At 36.6% G+C, this 13,940-nt stretch overlaps 1 protein-coding gene across 7 annotated transcripts in view; it reads right to left on the reverse strand.

The window, feature by feature from the left end:
• The window catches only part of MBD5 (methyl-CpG binding domain protein 5), a 186,751-nt gene that overhangs the window by 137,857 nt on the left and 34,954 nt on the right, over window positions 1-13,940 (reverse strand). For all 7 annotated transcript variants that reach the window (XM_043894589.1, XM_043894594.1, XM_043894593.1 and 4 more), the window contains exon 2: window positions 9,971-10,092. The gene's annotated coding sequence lies outside the window, so the exon portion shown is untranslated. The remainder of the gene's footprint in view (window positions 1-9,970; window positions 10,093-13,940) is intronic.

Here is a 13,940-nt window from a genome sequence, read left to right on the forward strand (position 1 = left end):
AGCCGCTCAGTTGTGTCCGACTCTTTGAGACCCCATGGACTGTAGCCCATGAGGCTTCTCCGTCAATGGAATTTTCTAGGCCAGAATATTGGAGTGGGTAGTTGTTCCCTTCTCCAGGGTGTCTTCCCAACCCAGGGATCAAATCCAGGTCACCCACATTGCAGGCGAATTCTTTACCCTCTGAACCACGAGGGAAGCCCAAGAATACGGGAGTGGGTAGCCTATCCCTTCTCCAGAGGGTTTTCCCCACCTAGGAATCAAACCAGGGTCTCCTGTATTGCAGGCAGATTCTTACCAGCTGAGCTACCTAAATTTCTTTTTCTTTTTTTTTAAAAACCTTACCTGTTTTCCCCCAATAGATGCTCTACACAGTTGAAAACAATTTTCAATAGTGATATTACTTTCTTGGGGTTACAATTCTTTACACATAATTCCTTCTGCACATAAATAAAAATACATACCCCAAAGCAGTAAAAATAAAATGAAGCAACAGTAAATGAAACAACTGTTAAGGGCTTCCATTTTGGTAAACATTTATCTTAACATTTAAGCTTCAGACTCCTGAGATGACCCTTGGGATAAAATGACAGACTCAGGCTTGATTTCTTCTGACAATTCAAACAGTACTCCACAAACTATCCTTTTTTTTTTTTGAGGATAAATGACTGGCTAGGAGCATTAATGTCCTCAGGCTTTGCTAGAGGCCTGTAATCTCACCTCATCATTATTCACAATCACCCAGAAAAGCCTCAAGCTAGAACTATGATTGTTACTTAGAACTAAACTTGCAAGTTCATTAAAAAAAAAAATCTTTCCTTCTTTCCTTCTTTCATGATTTCATTTTTCTGTTTAATTTACGTGTATCTTTAGACATGAACTTCAGCAAACATTAAAACCTACAGCCAACAGTCAATCTGTTTTGAGTGCTACTTTAGTCAGTAATTTATAAAATAATAAGCCAGCTTTCATTTGAAAAACCAAAATAAATTTTTATAAATGTAAAAATGAATTGAGGGATGCAATATTCCCTGAAAATAAGGTAATAAACTAGAGTCAAATCATGTCACAAATACCTTGATTTTTTTTTTTTTTAACTTAGGATGCAATTGCTTGCCATCTATTTTGCCAAAACTTTCCGCTCCTGCTTTATTTCTGGGATTGATGGTTTGCAATCTTCTTTCTGTTCTTCCAATAACTCTGTCTGCTTCAGTTGTTAGAGAAATACAATTACTTACTGATTATAACACTTAAGAATCTCTTCTCTGAATAACAGCAAAAAAGAGTTAGGGCTCTGTGTCTTGGACTGCCTGGGTTAGAGTTAGATTCTTTACTTCTATAAAAGGTGATAATAATAATTTTTACCTCAAAGCACACTGTAAGGATTAAATGAAACAAATGATTCAAAGTATTGTAGATTACCTGCTAATCAGTAAGCACTGAACAATTGTTATTATTAATAATGATAACTTTTTAGAAGTTTTGATTACTTCTTAAATATCTTCTGAGAAAACTGGATGAAAAAACATTTGTGTGACTTTGGACAAGCCTGAGTTAAGCTCTCTGCTCTTCCGTTTTCTCATTCATAAGATGAAATATTTTGGCACTATTACCCTGATGGACTCCCTTAACTATAAAAACATGATTTTACTTAGCTATGATGAAGATTCAGACTTATTTTCCTTTTGTGTGTTTGATATGTATCGACAATCCTATTTCCAGCTGAGACTAACTCTGGTTTTGTATCATTATTCTTTGAATAGGAATCATAGCTAATGCTATTCTGTACTTTTCTGGTATTAGTAGTCATGAGATGTTTTCTGAATTTCTTATGATGAACTTTTATATTCAGTATTTATCCCCAAAGAAGACCCTAAGATTGTACTGCTTATTCCAAAATGATAGCTCAAAAACCAATCATATATTAATTACATATAACATAAAATTCTATCTAGTCCAAAGATGAAAAAAATGCTGTTACATTTCTGGAGAGGTAAATACAAATTTTTATTCAAAAGGCTTGCAAAATCTTTTTAATATATAATATAATTCACAATTTAGGGCAGTGCCTTCTGAAGACAAAAAATTTTATATCATGTCTAAAGAGATTTATAGATTCTAATAAGGCATAACTTTAGTAAAAAAGGAAGCTAAAACTTTTTATTGAGATATAACTTTAGAAACAAAAATGCTATACAGATATCCTACATATACATATATTTAATCCATGAGATGAGCAACATAAGTATTTAGTATAATTAAATTCTCATGGAAACTATTTTAAAATCCCAAATGATGTAAAAATAATCTTAACTAATGCTGACATTTGGTTTAACACTAAATATCTTTCAGTGAAAGTCAGTGATTGTAGCAAGACAAACTATGTCAGATGCAAACTACAGGTTAGTTAAAAATACCTGTAAAGTCAGTGTGCATACTGAAATATTTAATGACAATGTCTGAATTTGCTTCAAAATAATATAGATGGTATAAACAAGATTATGAATTTTTAGTTACTGAAGCCAGACTGAAGTACATGGGGGTTTATTATACCTTTCTGCCAATTACTCTATGTTTGAAACAATCCATAATACACACTTAAAAAAAAAAAAGCCAATATTTAGGCAGACATCATAACGAGAACCCACAAGGAAGATGACAGATTTAACCTCATAAAAATGTTAACTTTATATGGCAAAAAGAAAGTACATAAAACAAAAACAAACAGCTTTACAACAAATGTTAAAGGCACTTCCCTAGGTGGGACTGAGACCAACAACTCAAAACAACCTTCTACACATCTAGACTGCCACCTCAAAACCTCATGGGATGAGCAAACCAAAAAATTACAACAGATATACACACAGAAAATGCAACCAGAATGTAACACCAAAGCTAGTTAACAAATCATAAGAGAAGAGAAATGGAAGAGAAGAGAAGAGAAATGGAAGGCAAAAGACCTCTAAAAACAAATAGAAAACAAGAAAATGTCAATAGGAATATACACAGATCACATGGAACACAGCCTTGCCTCACTCAATGAAACTATGAGCCATGCCACGTAGGGTCACCCAAAATGGATGGGTCATGGTGGAGAGTTACGACAAAATGTGGTCCACTGAAGAGGGAATGGTAAACCACTTCACTATTCTCGCTTTGAGAACCCCATGAATAGTATGAAAAGGCAAAAAGATATGACACTGAAAGATGAACTCCCCAAGTGCCCAATATGCTACTGGAGAAGAGTGGAGAAATAACTCCAGAAAGAATTAACAGATGGAGCCAAAGCAAAAACAAAGCCCAGGTGTAGATGCGACTGGTGATGGAAGTAAACTCCGATGTGGTAAAGAACAATATTGCATAGGAACCTGGAATGTTAGTACCTCAAGAACTATGGACAGATGTTCCTGACACTGTACAGGAGGCAGTGATCAAGACCATCCCTAAGAAAAAGAAGTACAAAAAGGCAAAATGGGTTTTTGTCTGAGGATGCCTTACAAAGAGCTGTGAATAGAAGAGAAGTGGAAGGCAAAGGAGAAAAGGAAAGGTATACCCATTTGAATGCAGAATTCCAAAGAATATGAAGGAGAAATAAGAAAGTCTTCCTAAGTGATCACTGCAAAGAAATAGAGGAAAACAATAGAATGGGAAAGACTAGAGATCGCTTCAAGAAAATTAGAGATACCAAGGGAACATTTCATGCAAAGATGGGCTCAATAAGGGACAGAAATGGTATGGATCAAAAAGAAGCAGAAGCTATTAAGAAAAGGTAGCAAGAATACATGGAAGAACTATACAAAAAAGATCTTAATGACCCAGATAATCACGATGGTGTGATCACTCACCTAGAGCCAGACATCCTGGAGTCAAGTGGGCCTTAGGAAGCATCACTATGAACAAAGGTAGTAAAGGTGATGGAATTCCAGCTGAGCTATTTCAAGTCCTAAAACACGATACTATTAAAGTGCTGCAATCAATATGCCAGTGAATCGGAAAACTCAGCAGTGGCCACAGGACTGGAAAAGGTCAGTTTTCATTCCAATCCCAAAGAAAGGCAATGCCAAAGCAAGTTCAAGCTACTGCACAACTGCACTCATCTTACATGCTACCAAAGTAATGCCTCAAATTCTCCAAGCCAGGCACCAATAGTACGTGAACCAAGAACTTCCAGATGTTCAAGCTGGATTTAGAAAAGGCAGGGGAACTAGAGATCAACTGCCAACATCCGTTGGATCATCGAAAAAGCAAGACAGTTCCAGAAAAACATCTACTTCTGCTTTATTGACTACACCAAAGCCTTTGACTGTGTGGATCACAACAAACTTTGGAAAATTCTTAAAGAGATGGGAATACCAGACTACCTTATTTGTCTCCTATGAAACTTGTATGCAGGTCAAAAAGCAAGTTAGAACCAGACATGGAACAACAGACTGGTTCCAAACAGGAAAAGGAGTATGTCAAGGCTGTATATTGTCACCCTGCTTATTTAACTTATATGCAGAATACATCATGAGAAACACTGGGCTGGAAGAAGCACAAGTTGGAATCAAGACTGCTGGGAGAAATATCAGTAACTTCAGACACACAGATGACACCACCCTCATGGTAGAAAGTGAATAACTGAGGAGCTTCTTGATGAAACTGAAAGAGGACAGTGGAAAAGCTGGCTTAAAACTCAACATTAAAAAAACTAAGATCATGGCATCTGGTCCCATCACTTCATGGCAAATAGATGGGGAAAAAATGGAAACTTTTTTTCCATTTTTCCATTAAAGTGAAAGACTTTATTTTCTTGGGCTCCAAAATCACTGCAGATGGTGATTGCAGCCATGAAATTAAAAGATGCTTGCTCCATGGAAGAAAAGCTATGACCAACCTAGACAGCATATTAAAAAGCAGAGACATTACTTTGCCAACAAAGGTTCCTCTAGTCAAAGCTTTGGTTTTTCCAATAGTCATGTATGGATGGGAGATTTGGACTGTAAAGGAAGCTGAGTGCCAAAGAATTGATACTTTTGAACTATGGTGTTGGAGAAGACTCTTGAAAGTCGCTTGGACTGCAAGGAGATCAAATCAGTCAATCCTAAGGGAAATCAGTCTTGAATATTCATTGGAAGGACTGATGCTGAAGCTGAAGATCCAATACTTTGGGCACTTGATGGAAATAACTGACTCACTGGAAAAGACCCTGATGCTGGGAAAGACTGAAGGCAGGAGGAGAAGGAGACAACAGAGGATGAGATGGTTGGATGGCATCACTGACTTGATGGACATGAGTTTGAGCATGCTCCGTGATTTGGTGGTGGACAGGGAAGCCTGGCGTGCTGCAGTCCATGGGGTTGCAAAGTGTCAGACACGACTGAGCAACTGAACTGAACTATTGATAATTACCTAAACATAAATGGGTTAAATGCTCTAATCAAAAGACATACTGGTTGAATAGATACAAAAACAAGACCTGTATATATGCTGTCTACAAGCGACCCACTTTAGATCTAGGGACACATACAGATCAAAAATGAGGGGATAGAAAAAGGTGTTTCATGTAAACAGACATCAAAAGAAAGCTGGAGTAGCAGCATTTTTATCTGACAAAATAGACTTTAAAATAAAGACTGTTATGAGAGACAAGGAAGGACACTACATAATGATGAAAGGATCAATCCAAGAAGAAGATATAGCAATTGCAAATATTATGCACCCAATGTAGAAGGACCTCAATATGTAAGCCAAATGCTAACAGCTATAAATGGGGAAATCAACAGTAACACAGTAACAGTGGGGACTTTAACACCTCACTCATACCAATGGATCATCCAGATAGAAAATAAAGAACACAAGCTTTAAATGTTACATTGGAAAAGATGGATCTAATGGATATTTATAGGATATTTCATCCCCAAACAGTAGATTTCACTTTTTTTTTAAGTGCACATGGAACATTCTTCAGGATTGATCATGCCTTGGGCCACTAATCAAGCCTTGGTAAACTTAAGAAAACTGAAATTGTATCAAGCATTTTTTCCAACCACAATGCTATAACATTAGACATTACCTACAGAAGAAAAAAAGAAAAACTGTAAAAACCCAAACACATGGAGCTTAAACAATACTCTTCTGAATAACCAAGAAGTCAGTGAAGAAATCAAAGAGGAAATCAAAAAAAATCTAGAGACAAATGACAATGAAAACACAACTCAAAACCTATGGGATGCAGCAAAAGCAGTGAAGTTTATAGCAACACAAGCCTACCTCAAGAAACAAGAAAAGCACTGACTAAACAATCTAACCTTACACCTAGAGCAACTAGAAGAAGAAGGAAAAAACACCCCAAAGTTAGTAGAAGGACAGAAATAAGAAAGATCGGAGTAGAAATAAACAAAGTAGAAACAAAGAAAACAATAGCAAAGAGCAATGAAACTAAAAGTGGTGCTTTGAGAAGGTAAATGAAATTGATAAATCTTATGCCAGAGTTATCAAGAAAAAAAGGGAGAGGACTCACATCAGTAAAATTAGAAATGAAAAAGAAGTTACAACTGACACCACAGAAATACAAAGGATATAAGAGACTATTACCAGGAACTATATGCCAATAAAATTGACAACTTAGAAGAAATGGACCTACATAAATCAATCAATGTGATATACCCTATTAGCAAATTGAAGAATAAAAACCATATGATCATCTCAAGAGATGCAGAAAAAGCTTTCAGCAAAATTCAACCCCCATCTATGACAAAAACTCCAGAAAGGGGCATAGAGGGAATCTATCTCAACATAAAAAATAATAAACCTACGTCAACATAATAAAAACCACACACACACATATATATAAAACAAATCCACAATGAACATAATTGTCAACAGTGAAAATCTGAAAGCATTTTCTCTAAGGTCAGGAACAAGACAAGGATGCCTACTCTCACTACTTTTATTCAGCATAGTTTTGAAAGTCCTAGCCATGGCAAGTAGAGAAGAAAAATAAATACAAGGAAATCAAATTGGAAAAGAAGAAGTAAAACTGTCACTGTTTGCATATTACATGATACTATATATAGAAAATCCTAAAGATGCTACCAGAAAACTACTGGAGCTAATCAATGAATCTGATAAAGTTGCAGGATACAAAATTAATACACAAAAATCCCTTGCATTCCTGTACACTAACAATGAAGGAGCAGAAAGAGAAATTAAGGAAAAAAATCACATTTACAATTGCATCAAAAAGAATAAAATACCTAGAAAGAAACCTACTTAAGACCTGTACTCTGAAAACTGTAAGCCATTGAGGAAACAATTCAAAGATGACACAAATGGGAGAGATATACCTTGTTCTTGGATTGGAAGAATCAATATTACCTAAATGACTATACTATCCAAGGTAATCTACACATTCAATGGGACCCCTGTCACTAATGGCATTTTTCACAGAACTACAACAATTTTACTATTTTGCATGAAAACACAAAAACACCCCAAATAGACAAAGCAATCCTGAGGAAGAAAAACAGAGCTGGAGGCATGAACTTCTCTGACTTTGGACTATACTACAAAGCTACAGTAATCAAGACAGTATGGTACTGGCACAAAAACAGAAGTATAGATCAATGAAACAGAACAGAAAGCCCAGAGATAAACTCACCCACCAACTGTCAAATAATCTATGACAAAGGCGGTAAGATTATATAGTGAAGAAAAGATAGTCTCTTCAAGAAGCGGTACTGGAAAAACTGGAAAAGCTAGCATGAAATTAGAATACTCCCTGATACCATACACAAAAATAAACTCAAAATGGATTAAAGACCTAACTGTAAGGCTGGATGTTATAAAGAACTCTCAGAGGAAAATACAGGCAGAACACTCTTTGACATAAATTGTAGCAAGATCTTTTCTGTCTCACCTCCTAAAATAATGAAAATGAAACCAAAAATAAAACAAATGGGATCTAATTAAACTTAAAAGCTTTTGCACAGTAAAGGAAAACACACAAAAAAGAAAAACCTAAAAAGACAAACCAACAACGAATTTATCTCCAAAACATACAAAGAGCTCATGCAGTTCAATTAAAAAATAAAAACAAAAAAAACCCCTCAATCCAAAAATGGGCAGAAGACCTAAATAGATATTTCTCCAAAGAAGAAACACAGATGGCCAAAAAGAACATGAAAAGATGCTCAACATCAGCAATTAACAGAGAACTTCAAATCAAAACACAATGAGGTATATGACCTCACATTGGTCAGAATGGTCATCATCAAAAATCCTACAAACAAGCCATGCTGGAAAGGGTCTGGAGAAAAGAGAACCCTTCTTTACTGTTGGTGGGAATGTAAATTGGTGCAGCCACTATGGAGAACATATAGAGGTCCTTAAAAAACTATAGAGCTCCCATGTTGCTGTTGTTTAGCTTCTCAGTCATGTCAATTGTTTGTGACCCCTATTACCATATGATCCAGCAATTCCACTCCTGGGCATATATCTGGAGAAAACCATAATTCTAAACGATACATGCACCCCAATGTTCATTGCAGCACTACTTACAATAGCCAGGACATGGAAGCAACCTAAATGTCCATCAAGAGGTGAATGGATAAAGGAGACACGGTACATATATACAATGGAATATTACCCACAAAAAAGCACAAAATAATGCCATTTGCAGAAAGATGGATGGGCTCAGAGATCGTCATACTGAGTAAAATAAGTCAGACAGAAAAGGACAAATATCATATAACATTGTTTATATGTGGAATCTAAAAAAAATGATACAAATTAACTTATTTACAAAACAGAGTTACAGATGTAGAAAATAAATTTAAGGGGGAAAGAAAGGGGACGAGGGATACACTGGGAGACTTGGATTGACATATACACACTACTATATACAAAATACATAATCGACAAGGACATACTGTATAGTTCAAGAAATTCTACTCAATATTCTGTAATAACCTATATGGGAAAAGAATCTGAAAAAGAATGGATATAGGTATATGCATAACTGAATCACTCTGCTGGACACTTGGAACTAACACAACAGTGTAAATCAACTATATAAAATTAAATTAAAAAACTAAAATAGAGGCATTCTAGAACTTAACTGGTGGTACCAAGGATAAGACTCCATCTGCCAATGAGGGGACATTGCTCTGATCCCTGGTCTGAGAAAATCCCACGTGCTGCGGAGCAACAAAGCTCATATGCCACAACTACTGAGCCACACTCTAGAGCCTGTAAGGCTCAATGACTGAGCCCATGGGCCACAACTACTGAAGCCCACACACTCCCGGGCCCACAAGCAATAACTACTGATCATGCATGCAGCAGTAACTGAAGTCCGCATACCCTAGAGCTCACAAACTGTTAACTACTGAGTTCATGTGTTGCAAATACAGAAGCCTGCACCTAGAGCCTGTGTTCTGCAACAAGATAAGCCACTGGAATGAGAAGCCCATGCACCACAACAAGGAGTAGCCCTTGCTTGCCACAACTAAAGAAAGCCTGAGCACAGAATGAAGACCTAGTGCAACTAAAAATAAATTAAATGAATAAATAAATAATTAAAAAACAGAAGCATTCTAGCCAAAGAGCATTTATATCCTATTATTTCTAGCCATAATATGTATGTATACATGCATATAATAACATGTGTATATAATAGTATATATAAAAGACATATAACAATACATATATCAGTAAACTCAGAAAGGCAAACAACAAAATACAAAGAGCACTTATCTCAAGATGGTAGGATTATTATACATTTTCTGTTTTTCTTTTATTTTTTACAATGAACAGGTATTAATTTTATAATAGAAATATATTTTAGAAGTGTTTTTATGACAACTATTTGGAGATGTGTGGCATATAAGACTATAGATGTCAGCTGCTTTTCAGATTTAATAAAAATTAAATTCATAGACAAGAAAACTGTAATTATGTGAAGAATTCATGGAGAGAAAACAATTCCTACCTTGTGGAGAGAAACTGATAAAAACATAACATGTGCTGTGAGACCCAGCAGCGTAATGGAGGCAGTAAATCTCTAGATGCTCTATGCCTTTACGAGTCCCTATAAAGGAGTACCTCTTCTCTCTGTAACAGAAATAACACAGACACACACATTTATTTAAAGGAGAGGCTGAAAGAAAATCATCCTTAAGTACACACTGTAGCTACATAGGCTGCCTGTTTGCAAGTAGGATCTCAAAGAGAAACAGTTGGATGTATCATTTATTGGTTGTACATCCTTGGGAAAGCTATTTATCCTCCCCATGCCTCAGTTTCCACACCTGTAAAAGGGGATAATAATAGTACCAAAGTAGAAAGGTTATTATAAAGATTAATATTCTTAAATACAACACCGTCAGGTACAATAATAATAGAAAATACCATTTGTGTGCTAGGTGTGTGCTTAGTCGTTCAGTCATGTTTGACTCTTTGCGACCCCATGGACTATAGCCTGCCAAACTCCTCTGTCCACGGGGATTCTCCAGGCAAGAATACTGGAGGGGTTGCCATGTCCTCCTCCAGGGGATCTTCCCAACGCAGGAATCGAACCCTGGTCTCCCACATTGCAGGCAGATTCTTTGCCAGCTGAGCTACCAGGGAAGCCCATATATCATTTACGTGGTTTTAAAGATAAATAAATGGGTAGGGTTGATTCACAGAACCTATTACTGTCAGTGATATTTTATTTCTGTTAGCATCTCAAGTAATTCTCATTTCAGAGTTATGAGTGGATATTATTACCACCTGGCCCTCAGATTTTCAAATCAGAAGCTTGATTTTATCAGAGCTTTCCAAACTTACAAGCAAACTCACAGGAACAGATAAGTTTAAAAAGGGAAATTTTTTGATTTTTCAAAATGATAGCCAATGGACTAGATAAAATATTATTTACTAATAGTTGATCTACTTAAGCACAGACCACTTAGAAATTACCTGGTTAGTGTAAAATTAAAGAAAATAGAATTGAAAACTCAAATTGAACCTTCTATGAAATCATAGCAGTGTGCCTTTCTACTTTGTTACCAATTTCTTCTTCCATTTGATATGAAACCTTGAGAAGGCACAGCATTACCAATGGAGCATTCTTGTCAAGAATATTTAATTTGAACCTAATAATTTTTTAAAAAAATGTCAGAAAAATTTAAATTAAGGGACATTCTGCAATTTGTCTAGACTTTTAAAAAAGATGTCAACAACATGACATAAAAAGATTGATATTTTTATTTTTTTTAAGATTAAAGGATGCTAAAGAGGGGGCCTTCTGGGACTGCGGCTGCCAGTGCCCCCATCCCTACTGCATGCCACTTCCAACCCATGCCTCTGTGGGAGACGCTCTAACACCAGCATTCTCCCAGTCAGATATGAAACCTGTGTCCCCTGCATTGGAAGTGTAGTGTCTGAATCACTGGACCTCCAGGGAAATCCTGTTTAAGAAAATTTTTTTTTATATATGGCCTTTGTACAAAAGTCTTGAAAATCCATCTCTGAAATTGTTTTCAGAGACGTTTTTGAACTATATGAGAGAGCAGTTTCATTAATACATGATACCATCCTGATGGAGGCAACGAAGACAATGGTGACCTCCTTCAAAAGGTCCAGTGCAGGCACTGCTGCACCCAGTCTCCCAACCCTGCAGCAGGCCACGGTTGACCCATGTCTCCGTCAGAGTCTCCTGGACACACACGGGCAAGTCTGGGTCAGTCTCTTGTGGGGATACCAGAGACTGAGACAGAACTGTGTTTGAGGGTCTCCTGTGGAGGTATGGGTCAGCAGTGGCCTGCTGCAGGGGCAGGGGCTCTGGGTGCAGTAGACCTGGGTATGGATAGCCCTCTTGGAGGAGGTCACCATTAACCTCACCATAGAGCCGCAAGAACTTACACAGGACTAGGAAACAGACTCTTGGAGGTCATAAAAAAACCTTGTACACACCAGGACCCAGAAGAAAGGGGCAGTGACCCCACAAGACTGGAAATCTCTTCAAGAAAATTAGAGATACCAAAGGAATATTTCATGCAAAGATGGTCTCAATAAAGGACAGAAATGGTCCTTTATTAACAGAATGGTCTTTATTAACAAAAGCTGAAAGATATTAAGAAGAGGTGGCAAGAATACACAGGAGAACTATACAAAAAAGATCTTCGTGACGCAGATAACCATGATGGTGTGATCACTCACTTAAACCCAGACATCCTGGAATGCAAAGTCAAGTGGGCCTTAGGAAGCATCACTATGAACAAAGCTAGTGGAGGTGATGGAATTCTAGCTGAGCTATTTCAGATCCTAAAAGATGATGCTGTCAAAGTGCTGCACTCAATATGCCAGCAAATCTGGAAAACTCAGCAGTGGCCACAGGACTGGAAAAGGTCAGTTTTCATACCAATCCCTAAGAAAGGTAATGCCAAAGAATACTCAAACTTCTGCACAATTAGATTCATCTCACACGCTAGCAAAGTAATGCTCAAAATTCTCCAAGACAGGCTTCAACAGTACATGAACCATGAACTTCTAGATATTCAAGGTGGATTTAGAAAAGGCAGAGGAACCAGAGATCAATTTGCCAACATCTGCTGGATCATTGAAAAAGCAACAGAGTTCCAGAAAAACATCTACTTCTGCTTTATTGACTATGCCAAATCTTTGACTGTGTGGATCACAACAAACTCTGGAAAATTCAAGAGATGGGAATACCAGACCACTTGACCTGCCTCCGGAGAAATCTGTACACAGGTCAAGAAGCAACAGTTATAACCGGATATGAAACAACAGACTGGTTCCAAATCGGGGAAAGTAGTACGTGTATATTGTCACCCTACTTATTTAACTTATATGCAGAGAACATCATGCGAAATGTTGGGCTGGATGAAGCACAGGCTGGAATCAAGATGGCCGGGAGAAACATCAATAACCTGAGATATGCAGATGACACCACCCTTATATCAGAAAGTGAAGAAGAACTAAAGAGCCTCTTGAAGAAAGTAAAAGAGGAGAGTGGAAAGTCTTGCTTAAAACTCAACATTCAGAAAGCTAAGATCATGGCATCTAGTCCCATCACTTCATGGCAAATAGACGGGGAAACAATGGAAACAGTGAGAGACTTTAATTCTTTGGGCTCCAAAATCACTGCAGATGGTGACTGCAGCCATGAAATTATTAAATTATTAAAGTACCAGATTCTTCATAGTCCCAGTTTGTAACTTTAGTTTATTAAAAACAGTTGTTGGTTTTGTTGGACTTGAATTTCCACATTTTACTGTTTCCTAATTATCGAATACTATTTTAATTGGTATTAAACTTTTACAAGTGACCCTGATATCATAACTTGTCTCTAATTAAATAATAGTATACTTATATCAGCATTTTCATTCTCTCAAAAAATGCCTTTACAGCTCAGTTTTTTGTTTTTGCATTTTGTAGTTGGTATTTTCCATCATGAAAAAGTGTATACATTCCTGCTCATAATTGTTTATTATATTTGTTGTTATCTTTAGGTATTGGTAATAAAAGATGGGACCAAAATTATCCTTATTCCCCAATTATCTGATTCTTTACCTAAAGGAGCCCAATATAGAGATGAGACCAAGGCAGTATCAAATGGAGCAGATACTGCAAAGCAGCATTTATTTCAACTGCACTCACTTAATTTCTGAGAAATGAGACAGGAGTTGAGCTAAAACTTACTTTTGCTTTAGCCAGAAAGAAAGCAATTGTCAGTAAAATTAATGATATAGACATGAAGAAATGGATGTATTTGAAGAAAGCAAATGCATTTTCATAGCCTTTGTGGTCATTTGTGATATCATTTATTTCTAATTCTTATTCTGATTTCAGAGTTTTATTTTACAAGTTTATAAAATTGGCTTTTATAGTGACTAGGTACCGTTTTTCAATTTTTCTTTAGTTGGTGTTGTTTTACTTATAAGTATGAAAATGAT

The sequence above is a fragment of the Cervus elaphus genome, chromosome 33, assembly GCF_910594005.1.
Source record: "Cervus elaphus chromosome 33, mCerEla1.1, whole genome shotgun sequence".
Classification (NCBI taxonomy): Eukaryota; Metazoa; Chordata; class Mammalia; order Artiodactyla; family Cervidae; genus Cervus; species Cervus elaphus.